This window comes from Lissotriton helveticus, chromosome 11, assembly GCF_964261635.1.
Source record: "Lissotriton helveticus chromosome 11, aLisHel1.1, whole genome shotgun sequence".
NCBI lineage: Eukaryota > Metazoa > Chordata > Amphibia > Caudata > Salamandridae > Lissotriton > Lissotriton helveticus.
Window position 1 is genome coordinate 971,127,817 of NC_136072.1, and position 14,270 is coordinate 971,142,086.

Genomic DNA, 14,270 nt, shown 5'->3' on the forward strand with positions numbered 1-14,270 from the left:
CAATATGTTTGGGAACAGGGAACTTTAATCCATCAAAGTGATTGTATAATTCTAACTGCAACACAGTCTGGCTGACGTATTATTCGCAGGCTTAGAAAAACAGTGTAAAATCTAAATCTAGACATTATGCATGCTCCCTTGCAGCCTCCTAAAGCACACATTGCTAAAAAATCAATATGTCAACAAAATGCCTTAACCTGTCCTGTTTACTAATAATTTTTGTTTGGACTCTGAAGGAAAAACTAAACTAGCTATATTTAAAATTAAATAATTAATTAATGCCACACAAGCATTTTTATTGAAGAATTATTCTGAAGCTCAGACAGTTGTAATGGAGCCATAGAAATATTACATGTGACATTTGGAACTTCTGTGTGTCACTGTCCCGAACTGCGCATTGTTACCTGTGCCAGAGCTCCCGTTTATGTCCCTGTCTTCAAGGTTGAAGCCTGTATGTATCAAAGTTCCTTGTTCCAGGTTTTTACTTCTAATGACACATTGCTAGTGTCCCATCAAGGTGTTACAAATGCCCATTTAATTGGTAGTCAATTTACTGACTTTCAGTGGGATGGAAGGCTGAGTTGACATGTCTGGGATTCAGACTTGCAAACTGCAGATCACCTTGTGTTTCAGCAGTGAGCTTCTGGTCATTCTGAAGAGGAAGGAGCATGTTTGGAAATGTAATGTGAGAAGGGGGAAATGAAGAAGTAGAAACAGTGGTTGGAGTGGAAAATCTTAATGGAAAGAAGGTAGATGATGCTGAAATGTTTGTTAATGTTAGGATAACACTGCCTACCTTTGTGCCTTTTCAGTGCAGTACAGACTTTTCCCACCTCACCAGTTGTCTCTACATCAGCCCTCAAGTAGGCCTATTTAACCCCAGAGACATATTACAGACTTCCTACAGAAATTTCTAGTGTTGGGCTTCGATAATTGCAAGATGTTTTTGCTTGAAGATTTTCAAGTCACGAGGCTGTGTAACTCTTCCTTTTGGTGATACTGAGCATGGGCATCGACTCCATTGTTAAGTTGTTTTTTTCCACCAACAGGTTCAGATGTACTCTGTGCTCTGGTTCAAGATCGTTTTGGGCTCCCTTCGGTTCGCCAGTAGATCTCCTAACTCAACGGTATTGTCCTGATAGCATAGTCACGCGTGCGTTCCAAGCAAAAGACATGCATCGACCTCCTGGGGGCTGTGCCCAGCCTGGCCCTTTTTCACATTGAACAGCCCTAACCAAAAAATGAGCTTCTGATGGAAAGCGCTCGGTTCAGCTTCTGTCGGGTGTGCCGGTCGAAATACCCTCAAACCGATCAACACTCAGTCTGTAACTTATGCCTCTTGCCTGACCATCAGTAAGACACGTGTGAGGCCTGCAGTTCGTTCCGGCCTAAGAAAGCCCTTCGAGACCATCATGCGCGGCGCCTAGAAATCCAGCGCAGACACTCAGACAACTCACCCGCCATCTTCAACCAGCCGGGTGAGGAAGGATAAGAAGCCTCTGCAGCCGCGCAGGAGTCAGTCTCCATCCACAACTCTAGATCCAAGTCAGAGACGGAACATAATCCAGTCACCCTGGAGTTTACCAAAAAGTGTCAGACCCAGAGTACAGCTTCCCCTGATCCCAAGCCCAAAAATCATCTCTGACAAATAAAACTGCTCACGGGCCACCACTGCACAAAAGCAGTGGTGTGCACCAACACACCTATTCAGATGCCCTGCATCTATCTCAGTGGCAAAACATTGACCTACAGTAGTGGCTTCCACCAAAAATCCGCCTCAGAACCAACACATCAGACCATAGCCTCGGTACCAAAAAACAAGGTAACCCGTGGTTTGGCTCTGACCACACCAACACCTAAATGCTACGCCTTCGGACTGAAATCTCCAGCCAAGCCTATCCTCAAAACTATACAAGAGCGCCACAATCTGAAGTAAAAAACATTACAGATTCATCCTGTAAAAAAGAAAATAATTCTTCAACCATCAACAAATCTAATCCTATAAGAGACAATTGTCTTTAGAGGCGGCTATTGACACTGCTTTTCAGCCTCTCAACAAAAAGGACATGGGCACTAGCCCTTTACATCTTCCTGTCCCTACCTCCACCACCGTCCACTCCACCACCTGCTTCACCACAACAGTCTGAGGAAGGAAACATTTCACCTTCTCACACACTTGCATCCATCAGGGATGATAATGATGACATAAGACACATCCAAGGGACCCATGAGACACCTATGACAGATCATAAGGTGATACAGACCCAGACCTCTACCCCTCTCGTCCATCTCCACCAGATGATGCTTCAGCTTATCCAGATTTAATAGCAAGGGCTGCAGCATATCACAAGTTACTCTTACACAAAGACCCTATTGAGGATGACTTCCTCTTTGAGACCCTCACTACTGCACAATGAGGGTCCCAATACTTACCATTGCTTAACGGATTGCTCTAGCATGCTGATTACATCTTTAAAGACCCAGTAAGAGCATGAATTATCACACCAAAAGTTGACAAAAAATGCAAGGCACCACCATCTGACCCAGTTTACATTAGGGCATGGTTAACACTAACTCATTGGTAGTAGCCAATGCAAGAAAAAAAGAGCTAACTCCCAAACATTTATGGATGCACCTCCCCCAGTCAAGGAGTCTAAACTCGTTGATGCATCAGGAAAACGGGTTTTAGCACCATCTGCTAATCATTGGCGAATTTCCAACAGCCAAGCCCTTCTGGCACATTATGGTAGGTTCCACTGAGATGAAATGGAGGGACTCCTCCAGCATCTCCCAGAGTAACCTAAAAAGCGGAAGCATGAATTAGTCAATGAAGGGAAGCTAATTACAAATCATTCCATCACATGTGCATTTGACTCCTCTAACACTGCAGTCAGAGGCATAAATACCAACATTCTCTTGTTTAGACACGCTTGGCTTTGTGTCACCGGTTTTAAAACTGAAGTCCAGCAGGCACCCATTAATCTCCCTGTTGACAAAGAGCACCTTTTTGGCCCTCATGTGGACACGGCCCTTAAAAAAATGAAAAAGAACACCGATGTTGTTAAATCTGTGGGTGCCATCTAAACTCCCATCTATCCTGGGTCTTTTCATCACCCCTCCTTTGAACAAGGTGCCAAATATTCATCTACAGACACCTCAGGGTCCTCATTTAAAAACCAAGGCCAGCCATCCGCCTCTAGAGGCTTCTACAGAGGCACGTATAGGGGAAATAATTTCAAATGCTGCAGATGTGGAATTTCTACCCGTACCACAAATACTACCTTCAAACAGTGACTTCCTCAACATTCGTCCTACAAGCTAACACCTGTCGGAGGACGTCCATAAAACCTCTTCCCAGAATGGAAATCAGTTACAGCAGATCAATGGGTGTTGGTCATTATCCAACATGGTTACTGTCTGGAGTTCATCACAACTCCTTCAAATATTCCACCCCGCAAGCACAAACTTTCTATACAACACCAAGCTCTGCTCAAAAAAGAGACAACCGCTCTCTTACCCTAAGGAGCCATAGAGCCAATCCCACTTCAGCATCAAGGAACAGGTGTATATTCACTATACTTTTTCATTCCCAAGAAGGACGGCTCACTTTGATCCATTCTAGACCTCAGTCCCCTAAATCACTACATCATATCGGAACACTTCCACATGGTCTCCCTTCAGGTTTCCCTTCAGGAAGCAATACCATTGCTCCAAAGGGGTGAAGTTTATGTCTGCATTAGACATAGAGGATGCCTACTTTCATATACCCATCCATCCCGCGTATCGCAATTAGCTACGTCTTTCGAAGAAAGCACTATCAATTCAAAATACTTTCCTTCAGAGTCACCGCCACCCCATGGGTATTCACAAAATGGTGGCAGCACATCTGCGCTTGCAAAACATGCACCTATTTCCTTACTTGTACAATTGACTTATAAATGCCTACAGGTCCCATGTTTGTAGGGAACACAAAAACACTGAGCCTACTGCATCAACTAGGGATTACCATCAACATGCAGAAATCGCACTTACAACCAGCACACATTCAACCGTATTTAGGGGCCATACTCAATGTGCACCTGGGGTAAGCACATCCAAATATAGCCAAAATACAAAGCATTTAAACACTATCCCAACAGTTTCAAAGTGGGCTCCAGATCACAGACAGGACAGTTGTGCGCCTTTTGAGCATGATGGCATCCTGCATAGCAATAGTCCACCATGACAGTCTACACATGAGACTGTTGCAAGAATCCCTCTGACGTCAATGGACTCAGTCACAGGGTCAACTACATGATCTATTATTAATGGGCAGCTGCACACATCACTCTCTCTACAGTGGTGGAACTCATAAATCCTGTCCAAAGGATGGCCGTTTGTGGACCCAGTTCCCCAGGCCATTCTCACAGCGGATGCTTCTCTGACAGGTGTGTGGGGGGCGGGGGGAGGGGGGGCAGGGACTCATCTTCAAAATCTTACGATTCGGGGTGTATAAGATCCCAAACACCAGTGTCTCCATATCAGTTGCTTAGATCTTCAAGGTGTTCACCTAGCACTAAAGGCATTCCTAACTCATCTAATAGACAAGGTTGTCCTGATCCGTATGGACAACATGTCAACCATGTACGATCTACAGAAATAGGAGGGGACTCACTCTCTACAATTATAGTGCTAGCCCATACCATCTGGCGCTTAGCATTACATCCCAACATTCAATTCCTAGCAGAACACATACCAGGAACAAAAAAATCAAGATGCAGGCATTCTCAGCAGGATGCAGCAACAAATCCATGAATAGGAACTCCACCCCTAAGTCCTCCAACCATACTTTCAGAAGTGGAGGTTTTCACAAATAGAACTGTTTGCAACCGTAGACAGTGCAAAATACCCGAACTTCCCATCCAGGTTACCACACCCAATCTCCATGGGCAATGCTATATGGGTGAACTGGTAAGGGGTAATTTTCCTATGCTTTTCTACCTCTCCCATTACTTCCATTTGTGGTCGGAAAGATCCGGCAAACGTCCCTCACCCTAGTACTAATAGCTCTAACCTGAGCTAGTCCGCTATGGTTCACCACACTATTGAAACTCTTACAAGTTCCCCATGAGAAACTTCCCCTAATCCCGGACCTTCTCATGCAGAATCATTGCAAAATCATGCATCCCAATCCAAGGAAATAAAACTTAACATATGGCTCCTGAGGTCATAGAATTTGGATAACTTAACCTACCACAACAGTGCATGGATATGCTTAAAGAAGCTCATAGGCTTACACCTAGAAAGTGTTATGCTGCCAAATAGAAACGATTTGTCCTCTACTGCCACAATCAATAAGCGTTTGCAATGCAATAGGTCTCACATTTATGAGAGTTTGAGAAATTGGCATTGTAAACGACGTTGCCTTTTATTTATGTGTTGCTTTTAAACCAGATAAATAAAAGGCGTTGTCATTTACAATGCCAATAGCTTAAACTCTCGCAAATGCAAGACCTATTGCATTGCAAATGTGTGCTATGAATAAAAAACGTTAGGAGAGCGCAAAAGCAGGCAGAACAAAGCTATTTGAGAAAATAGTGCTCGGAGGCTGTAATTAAAGCCTACCAAGAAACAACACATATAAAAGGGGGTGTCGCCATGGGAGGTTACGAAATGAGACCAGGAGGTACTAAGGAGGGACTATTAAGCCTTTAGACCAATGAACAGCCACAGTTTACAGTGGACAATAATACTAGCCAATGAAAAATGTGGGCGGAGAGTGATCGGAGCTTCAAATCCCTTACTCAATCCAGCATGCATCGCAGAGCAGCATTCGCTGCACAGGCACGAACTTAAAAGTAAAAAACATTTTTTGTTATCTCCTGTATCTCCAAACCTCAGGTCTAGCCTACACTTTAATATGCTTACACCTTGGACTCAATCTGCAAAACAGACAACAAGTATATTTATTCAAGATACCTGGCATTAAAGTGTTCATGGAGGGACGTAAAAGAGTAATTCCCTCCTACAATTCCACCAGCACCAGCTTGGAATCTCCTCAGTGTACTAACAAGGCTCATGAGGCCACCATTTGAGCCACTGCATTCCTGTCAACTCTAATACTCATCTTAGAAGGTAGCATTTTTAATAGATATCACTTCACTGTGTAAGTGAGCTCCACGTGCTAACCTTAGAAGAACCAATCCTCCAACTTCACAGAGACAAAGCAGTGCTCAGAACAAACCAAAAGTTCCTCCCCTAAGTAGTAGGGGCCGCTCCTATTCAAGCAGAGGAGCATCACCCCACTTAAGTTACCCCCAAAGAATGAAAAATAAAATGGTAATACAATACAATTTTATTTTCTATCCTCCAGCTTGGGGCGTGACATCAGCATGTCACTCAGCAAGGAAGAGGGTGGGCTGGTTCTGCACTTTTCAAAGTGCGCATGTCTTTTTGGCTGGCCGTCTTGAGATAGCCAGACACACATGCGCACTTTGAAAACTTTAACTCTGCTGTCTTGTCAGCTGGGTCAGAGTAAGTGCAGGGCTCCAGTGTCCGTGGGAGCCGCAAGTGAGGCTGCTCCCTCCAATCAGGGGGCTTCTCTCACCGCGTAAGAGCAGTGCCAGGATAAGTGCCTGCACTGCAGCATCCGGTTGCAGCTTAGAAGAGGTCCAGAGCTACAGTCTGAAGTCGTCGGTCAAGGTAAGTTTTTGTACTTTTTTATTTAAAATGTTTGCGCACTCACCCACCCGCCTGCTCTTTGTAAATGCCAGCCACCACTACAAAGTAGTCTCAGCTTTCTATATTCACCAATCAGTAGAATTACGCATCTTCTTTCCTCAACCTGATGCTGTTGCGAAGAGAGCTCTTCATACTCTACACTTTAAAAGAGATTTAATGCACTATATTGACAGAACCAAAACATTTTCGAAAGCCAAGCAAATATGTGTTACTTTCTCAACTCCCCACACTGGGAAACCAATTTCAAAAGTTAGGATTTCTAGATAAATATTCAAATACATTCAGACTTGTTATGCTAAGGCTAAAAGACATTTACCAGTTGCCCCTAGGGTCCACTCAACTATAAAATAGGGGCCTCTATGGCATTCCTCGGGAAAATACCCATTGCTGACATTTGCAAAGCAGCAACATGGTCCCAACCACACACTTTCGCAAAACATTACTGTGTGGATGTATTAGCATGTCAACAATCCAGTGTTAAACAAGCAGTGCTATGTAATATTTTTCAAACAACTGCAACTCCCACAGGCTAGCCCCCGCTTGGAAGAGGGACTGCTTTCCAGTCTATGCTAGGCACGTGTATCTACAGCCACACATGCCTCAAACAAATTATGTTCCTTACCCTGTAAGCATCTGTTCTTCGCATGTGGTGCTGTATATTCACATGCACCCACCCTCCTACCAGGACACCTGTGTAGGTCACAGTTTACTTTTCTGGTATAGTTTAATTCACGTTACTTGCATGGACATCACATTACTAATGCTTACTTTAACTCCTTTCTCACCCACCTGCAGCAAAACAATCTAACAATTGAGTATATGCCATGTGCAATATCACCAAAACAAGAAGTCACATAGCCTTTTGACTGGAATAACTTCTTCAAACAAAACCACTTGCAAACACTAGATGTTAGACTTACTGTAAGCATGTGAGTATACAGCACCACAAGCCAATAACTGATGCTTACAGGGTAAGTAACATAATCCTTCCAATGCAAGCATAACGCTGCATCCTAGATGCTGCGGATACTGGCTCTCCGGTTCCTTGACAAAATATGAAAACTCTAAATATTGTGGTAAAAAACATTGTGTCAAAAATATCGAGCACAAAAATATCATTTTGAACTAATATCAAAATATATTTTTTTAAATATCGTTTTTTAATATATAGTTAAACATAGTAACATTAAATATATTAACATGTAACAGTAATATAATTTACATTTAATATATTTAAATATTAAAATAAAATCATATTTATACATATTTAAACACACACATATGTATTGTGTATGTTTATTGACACATATAAAACTATTATTAAAATAATAATTTTCATTTATTTTATAATTTGCTAATTTACTTTTTAATTTAATATAACAAAAATACATATATACACATACATCCATACATACACAAATTAAAACTGTAACAAGCTGGAAAAAATGTTTAAAAAAACATACCAATTTATTTACACATAAAAAAGTAAACAATATAAAAATAAATGTTACTAAAAATAAATTATATATTACAAACAATACTAATTAAAAATATAGAATTTTCAATGCACACAAACATAATTTAATTTTAAACAATATAAGCAAAACTATCAAACTCTAGGATTAATACATATACTATTCCCACTCCAGTCTGTGCAACAGTAGGGAAAACTTTGGACTCAGGAGGGGTAAAATGTACTATTCCCACTCCTGTCAGTGCAGCAGTAAGGAAAGCGTTGGACTTAGGAGAGGTCAAATTTACTATCCCCACTCCAGTCTTTGCAGTAGTAGAGAAAACGTTGGACTCAGGAGTGGTAACATTTACTATTCCCACTACAGTCATTGCAACAGTAGGGAAAGCATTGGACTCAGGAGAGGTAAAATGTACTATTCCCACTCCAGTCTGTGCAACAGTAGGGAAAGTACTTCACTTCAAACACATACCCTATTTTAATACGAGTATTTTCATACAATTATAAAACTAGTAAACATAAAATTAAATATATACATTAAAAAATCAATTAAGCAATTACAATAATGTTTTTTTACAATTATTATAAGAAAAAATGTTATGTAATAATTTCATTAAATTCCCATACTATAGGCCCACATACCTTGAAACGCACATTGAACCTGTATCTAAATAAAAAATAAAATATTTAATCAATTAATATAATTAACAATAAATTAGTTATTTATAATTATGATTTAATGAACTTCCATCCCTATACTCCTACAAGCCCAACACGAATCTAAAATGCAAATTTAAAAATTATAATAATTACACAATTTACATAATATAATAATAATTAATCAATTATTTTATTAACTTCCCATCCTATACACCTACACACCCAACAAACTGCACATAAAATATGTATAATTACACAAGTTACATATTTAACAATTAATTTATCAATACTTAATCTATTATTTAATTAACTTCCCACCCTAAACCCCTACAAACCCAACAACCCGCACCCAAAATATAACTTAAAAAAATATTACTTGCACAATTTACACTTAATAATCAAATATTCAATATCAAGTACAAAAAATATGAATTAATTATACACAACTTCCCACCCTTTACCACTACAAACCTCACAACCCGCTTCAACACTATAAATTACTATTTTATGATTAAATTAACATTAACAACAATTGCACAAACAATATAAAACATATACAGCTAGATTCATCAAAGTCCCGTTTTGCGAGTCTGTAATAGCGATTCATAAGGAATCGCTATTAAGGACTTGCAAAACGGGATTCATGTAGGAATTGCAAATAAAATTGCGATTCCTACATCTTCCTTATTTGTGATTAGCAAATTGCTAATCGCAAATAAGGAATAACTCCCCATTCATTCCTATGGGCCAAAGGCCCATAGAAATGAATGGGGAGTTATTCCTTATTTGCGATTAGCAATTTGCTAATCGCAAATAAGGATGCGATTTCAAGGGTGCCAGGGGTGTCCAAAGGACACCCTGTAGCACCCCTGAAATGAAAATGTACACGTGTTTCGCACACACATGTCCAAAGGACATGTGTGTGTGTAACATGCAACTTAGAAAAATGCACTGAAGTGCCTTTTTCTAAGTATTTAGCTATTTACCACGAAGTTACAATTCATGGTAAATAGCGGCCAGTAATAGCGAATTCGCAAAAAATAAATGGTTAATGAATTGCATTTAAGGAATCTCAAATAGAGATTCCTTAAATGCAAATCCTCGCAAATATGCGATTTCGCTATTAGCGATTTTTGCATTTGGGATGATGAATCCCAAATGCAAAAAATGCGCTCGCAAAGGGCCAGATTCTGAGAATCTGGCCCTTTGCGAGACGATTTTTCGTTGATGAATCTACCTGATAAAATTTCAATAATATTTAAACACAAAACACTTTTTTATTTTTCTTATTTTTGAAAAATCGATATTTTTGTCAGATATTTTTGCACACGCTATTTCTGTGCCACAATATTAAAAACTATATTTCTGCAGCTCAATATTTTTGATTTGATATTTTGTCTGAATACCAGCTCTCCAGTGTTACGCTGATGAACATCTCCACAGCATTCCATTCAATGGGAGCATCTTTTTCGCCCACAAGTGACTGAAATCCTGGAAATGTTTGTTAAAATATATTAGATTATCATTTATTATAGGAGCCACCCACGTAATAAATGATCGGGAAATATTTTCATACATTAAGGATAGAATGGGGTTTGGTTGCCTAAAGTAATTAAGAAGTGCAGTTACAATTGTGCAACGGCCTAGGTTATGGTGATAAAAAACTAAGCAATGACACCTCGGTAACTCAATTTTACATGCAGGACTGACTTATAATATGTCAAGCCTAATCGTCAAATAGTATTGGTAAAGAATCCATGTACTACTTTAGTCCAGAACACAATATAGGAAAATACAAGGCATTCGCCAATTCAAGCAAGCTGTTTACCTTAGTTGCTTGTTGTTTCTTACTAAAGTGGCGCCTCTTTCGGGAGTAATTTCTTGATAAGCGTGAAAATGCCTAACCTTCCAACACTGGTGATTTGCGGCAGATCAGGACTTCAAGTATGATGTCATTCATGCAGAGTGAATTTTGGGAAATGTAGTCTGTTGGTGAGCTCCGACTTCCTTTGAACAGTTGGTTGCATACTCAGTCTGTCTCATGGTGGAAAAATTAGAAAGGGGACAGATCATAAAGCTGATCAATACTCTTGTCTGAAACAGTCCTATTGAGGGTTCCAACTGGCTCTGTTGGATTCATTTTTCACAAAGGGTCATGTGGTCAACCTCTTGTAAGACAGCCTAGTAGGAAACAAAATGTAAAGGACACATTTATCACGCTGTTGGTCAATATTCTGTTGTCAAAGGTGGGCTGTTCCGTAACTTAAGAGCTTGATGATACTGTGTGTATAGTTTTGAGGATGATGTGGAAATAAATCTTCTAGAGTTCTGATATCTTGCTTAACACTGTTATCACAGCATTAAATTGTTGTTTTAGAGAAGCTTCTGATTTTTCAGTAATAAGGCACCAAATCTCCACCTCTCCGGTTAGGGCTGATGACTTCCAATACAGTCCATTTTACGTCATTTGGACTGTGCCCGCAAGTAGAAAAATTACTTACAAGAGGTTCTCTTAGTTTATTGCACTGGATGTGTGCTTGACCTTTCTGTACCGTCTCGCTACCGTGTTGCTGTTTGAGGAATTGCGCTAACAATAAAAGCCTTGCTGGAGAAGATTAACGCCTCCAGATTCCCATTTACAAAATGCTGCCACAAGGAAATTGCTAAATATTAACATATAGGACTTTGTGGTCCCATCAAAGCGAATACACAAGGAATATCTCTCTAACGACAAAAACCTGCAACTGTATTGAGGGCAATACACATCAAAAACACTGAGGAGAAGGACAATAATAGTCAGTATTTTAAGGGTCGGTTAATACAATTGGTTACTCAAGACTGAAGAAATAGTGATAGTATCCCCCTGGGTGTAGAGACTCTGGTTATTATCTGGATGGTTGTTATCTGGCGGGTCCTGATGAAGGTGGTGCTCATCCTGTCTTCAAACCACCGAAACTCGTTGACTAATGCTAATTAGATCCAGCTATATGCAGTTGCTTCAAGTGGTCTAGGAGAATGTTATCGTGTCTATGTCTCCGAATTTCCAGAGTTACGTAGTTGCGAATGGGGTGTGAATGTAGTTGAGAAGGTATGAATACATGAGAGTCTGTTGAAATGTTTATTAGTTTTTTGTTTCTTTACCTGGGGTTAGTTGATGTTGAGATGTGATATTATTTTGTAAAGTGATGTAGACATGTTCATAATAATTATTTGTTAAAAAAAAAAAAAAAAAGTAATTTTGATAAAAGAAAATAAATAAACAGAGCTAAGAAAATAAAAAACTTTTTGGATATGTTTTTGGATGTGGTTATGGTTTAACTGTATGTACAGCCTATGTTGAATTCAAATTTGAATTGTAGAAAAGAAATATAGGTCGCAAGAGAGTTTTTTCCACTGTGTGCTGAATTATTCCTTAACAAATCTAGCTGTTGTGTACATGATCATTTGCTCTTGTGGCAAATGATGCATTGGTAAAAGAATCCAAGAGATTCATCCTAGAAACATGGGGGCCGAGAAGACCCATGAATAGATTAGTGATAAAGCCCTTGAAGATCATGACTTAGAGCCATACCGGCTAACCCATTGCCATCAGATGACAATACAGCTTAACAACATACCATGCCATCATACTGAGAGCGTGTCGTCACCATAAAGTCACTACACATGTAGTAGAAGATGAGGACAACTTTGTGGAAGAGAACCCCCTAAGACTGAAAGTAGGGTTCAGTTCTTACCTGTGCTTAAGGGTATGCTGAAGTCAGCTCCTGACCAGACCCAGACATGGCTGTTACAGAAAAAGTACAAATATTCTCCTGAAAGACCCCAGTTACATCATAGGCCAGGGTTCTCTGACTCTCTAGTGGTTCAGTGTCAGAAAGAGGGCACCAGCCCTGGCCACAAGGGACTCACCACACCTGGATAGCGAGAGTAAGCTCATCATCACTGCTGGAAAGCATGTTGCAGTAGTTGCTACAACGCAGTGACGTATTGTAAACAGTCTGGCATTACTGTCCTGTAATGACAAGTTCCATTGGGTGCATATATAGACAATTTTGCAGCTTGTCCCTGATGTCTATACAAAAAGGGCTTATGAGTTTGTTGCAGAGGGAAAAGTTCTTTCTAAAGCAAGCATATCCTGCACCCTAGATGCTGCGGACACTGGCTTTCCAGTGTTACACTGGCCAACATCTCCACAACATTCCATTCAATGGGTAACCTCTTTTTCGCCTGCAGGTGACTCAAATGTTGGAACAATTTGAAAAAGATGCAGCCAATGCAAAGTCAATGGGGCCCTACAATCCACAACACCTCAATGGGCAGTTGTTGCACACTACATTCACAAGTGGAAGCAAAATCCTCACCAGGTACCCAGCCACAGACATACCAGCGGCAGCAGCATGCTTCCAGGCCAGCAGGGAATATTAAAGAGGAAGCCACAGTGGAAACATTGGTAGGGGTAGGAGAAGAGGTGGCTCTTGAAAGTGCTTCTGCCACCAAGCACTGACTTACTCATCATCTCTCCCTATCACAGTTTACCTGTCCACTGGGTGAAAATCGCTTCAGATCAGTGGGTGCTCATGGTAGTCCAAGAGGACTAATACCTGATTTTCATATCACCCCACCCAACATACCACTGCGTAAACTGTATTCAGTCAGCATCACCCTACACTTTTACAAGAGGAATTCAATCCCTACTTTAAAAGGATGCTACATCAAAGTGGAAAGGACGTGTACTAAATGTACTTCCTCTTTCCAAAAAAGGACAGAACCCTTCTGCTCATTGTCGTTCAAGCTGTTTATCTTGTCTTAGCGCTTTCACATGACGATTTTGCAGAACGACATCTTGTTGCACTTTTACAAGAGGAAGTTCAAACCCTGCTTCAAAAGTGTACCATACAGCTGGTACTCCTCAATAAAAAGGGAAAGGGTGTGTACTAAATGTATTTCCTTATTCTCTAAGCCCTACTGCTCATTCTGTACCCTGGCTCAACCAATTCATCCGGTTGGAGCTCTTTCACATGACAACTTCGCAGGTTGACATCCTGTTGCTTTGAGTAGGAGACTTTAAATGTTATTCCAAGAAATTAGGAAGTAGTGTTTCCTTAGACAAGGAAATGGAAAAGCACATCAAACAATCAATTTACATTAGCATTCAAAGTTAGTATAGTGTGAAACAATGAAAAATACACCGGTTTTGTTATAGGGGTGCTACTCTAGTTATTTCTAGCATCTACTACCAAAAGGTGCTAACAAAACAACAGAAATTGTTATGTAGACAAACTAATACAAAAAATAGAAAATTACTAGTGAGCACACCCTTGTATTTCCTAAACACCTCCAAAATATGGGTCACTGTGATAATCTTCTACCAAATCTACGTAGCTTGCAGTCATACACTGTTGTCCATCAATAATAGCTC

At 40.2% G+C, this 14,270-nt stretch overlaps 1 protein-coding gene across 2 annotated transcripts in view; it reads left to right on the plus strand.

Moving 5' to 3' along the window:
• The window catches only part of HPS4 (HPS4 biogenesis of lysosomal organelles complex 3 subunit 2), a 287,681-nt gene that overhangs the window by 208,414 nt on the left and 64,997 nt on the right, over positions 1 to 14,270 (plus strand). The window lies entirely within an intron of this gene.